The sequence below is a fragment of the Lepus europaeus genome, chromosome 2 (genome assembly GCF_033115175.1).
Source record: "Lepus europaeus isolate LE1 chromosome 2, mLepTim1.pri, whole genome shotgun sequence".
NCBI lineage: Eukaryota > Metazoa > Chordata > Mammalia > Lagomorpha > Leporidae > Lepus > Lepus europaeus.
The window spans coordinates 153,642,190-153,644,724 of record NC_084828.1 but is presented as its reverse complement, the minus strand read 5'-3'; positions in this window follow the sequence as shown (position 1 = coordinate 153,644,724).

Genomic DNA, 2,535 nt, shown 5'->3' with positions numbered 1-2,535 from the left:
TGGGCAGACCAGGATAGGGTCATAGGAACCCTGACCAGGAGTCCTGGTGTGCAAGAGTCTTGGCTGCAGTGAGCCTCCAGGTGGCAGGGGAAGGGGAAGGGTTTGAGGACAGTGGGCCCTAGTCTGAGGGGGCAGGTGCCCCTACCTCTGGTATCCTCTGGGTAGAATTCTCCTGTTGCTCTGCACCACCTGTCCCTTTTATTACAGAGAACTCTATGGCCTAGGTTCACTGTTGCTCTGCCTGGTCTAGTTGGATTCAGGAAGCTGCAATTATTTTTGCTAGTTTGGTAGTCTGAGGGCCTCCAAGAATGGGAATATACAGGGGCTTCTGTCCACCAGGGCAGTGTGGTTTCTGATGGTGCCCTCTTGTGCTCTGGAGACAGTAGCAGACACAACATGAATCAAAGGGACTGATCATGGGATCTCCAGGCAGCTCTCCTTATAGGAAATGTATGGTTCCTGTGGATTTTTCCTGTACTGAGTTTGCCTGCTAAGGTGATCATGCAGGTGAGCTTGCTCCCATTCACCCTTTCTCCTGTGATGGTAATCCCATCCCAACACCGCCCATCCTGCTGGGGCCAGGGTCTCACCTTGCTCTCTGATTGGCCTTATTCCTGCCTCTGTGTTGCCATCCAGGTCTCCATGCCTTACCAGCTACCTGTTATTCTCCTACTGAGCTCTGGTGCCTTTCCTCAGGCACTCATCACCAGATGCACCTGTCTGTTTGCTGTATTAGTCCTCTCTGTGGAGGAGGAGCAAATGCAGGTGCCTCTATTCAGTCATCTTGGAAATCAATGGGATCTTTCCAGAATCTATCAGCTGTTAGTGGAGCAGGAGACAAGGATCAGGAAAGGAGGTATAAATGGTAACCCTCACTGGACCTTGAACAGGAAACAGATTCTGACACAAAGATTAGGGGGAAAATGTCTTACTGAAATATGTTTTGAGGACCAAAACCTGTGAGGAAGTAAAAGAAGCAGAACTGGGAAGAAGAGAAGTTGGTCTTTGATGCAAGTTCAGCTGAGGCTTCAGCCTATCCCACAGGTAGCTCTAGAGCAAAGTTTGTTCTTCAGAGTTGTCTCTTAGAGAGGCAAGGGGACAGAGTCCATGTACCCTTACAAATTAGTCACTGGGGACAGGTCAGCCTCCAGGAGGGAGTATAAGCTGGAGTGAGGGAGCTGTCTTTGGCTAAGGGCAATTCCTGGCCAGAGCCTTTGCTGCAAGCCAGCTGCAGCCAGATCCTCCAGCAGTACGAGAATGAGTCCCTACACCCTGAAGGAGGACCTGGGCAGGGCACTAAGACATCCTCAACACTCTCCCACACTTGGGAGGCAAGACAGCCTGAGGACCCAGAAAGTCGTGTGAGTCTACATCAGAAGTTGCAACCCAAAGAAGTGCTCACCATCTTTAGACATGGGCGAGTGGTAGGAAGGCAAGTATTGGAGAGGGACCACTAAGCTTCCGTGATCTTCAGATGCAGAACCTCAGAGACTACAGACAGGATATGGAAACTTCTTTAGCCAAACCAGAGTAAGGGGCATTTAGGGTCTGTGATAAGGGGGCTCTAAGGGAGTAGAATTTTCCTTCGGGATATGAAGTGGAAACTTACGTCAGGATATCATCAGCAACATTCACACTTGAAGATTCCTTAACTGTCCATAGACATGATGTACCCCGAGTCTTGAGCTCACCTCTGCTGTCACAGGCAGGACCCATAGGTACTTCAAAAAGCCCATGGGAAAATGGAATTTAAAATTAAGCTTACTTTGCTGCAAAATTTGTTTGAAATTTGAATGCATTTTTTCATAATATGCAATTTCCATTAACTTTTGAAGATCTCTGTATGCACACATTTTAAATTATATCAGAGAGAGAGAGAGCAAAACATAAGCTATGGGAAAAATATGAAAGCTCTACTTCAAAAAAATAACTATTTTCTTTAGAACACCCTAAAATCTAAAGGCAAAAATATTAAACTAACAGATGATCACAATCATTAGGATGACTATAGGTCTTCAAGTTTCCATTATCCCTCTATACTGATGTCTAGAAATGTAGATCTAAGGAGCCCTTCTTTTAAAAAATATATTTATTTACTTATTTGAAAAACAGGGTTATAGGAGAGAGGAGGAGACAGAGAGAGAGAGAGAGAGAGAGAGAGAGAGAGAGAGAGATCTTCCATTCATTGGTTCACTTCCCAAATGGCTGAAACTGGGCAAGGACGAAGCCAAGAACCTGGAACTCCATCCTGGTCTCTCACATTGTGGCAGGGACCCAAAGACTTGGGCCATCTTCTTATGCCCAAACACATTACCAGGGAGCTGGATCAGAAGTAGAGCAGCCAGGACTCGAACCTGTGCTCTGATAGGGGATGCCGGGCATCACAGGTGCTGGCTTAAGCTGCTATGTCACAATGCCAGCCCCTAAGAGCCCTTCTAACTCCCAGCATCCTTAATACTACGAATCTCATTATCCCAGACTGAGTTATTTGTTGCTGCACAGTGTTACAGAGATAACAGGCTGGTTAATAAAAAT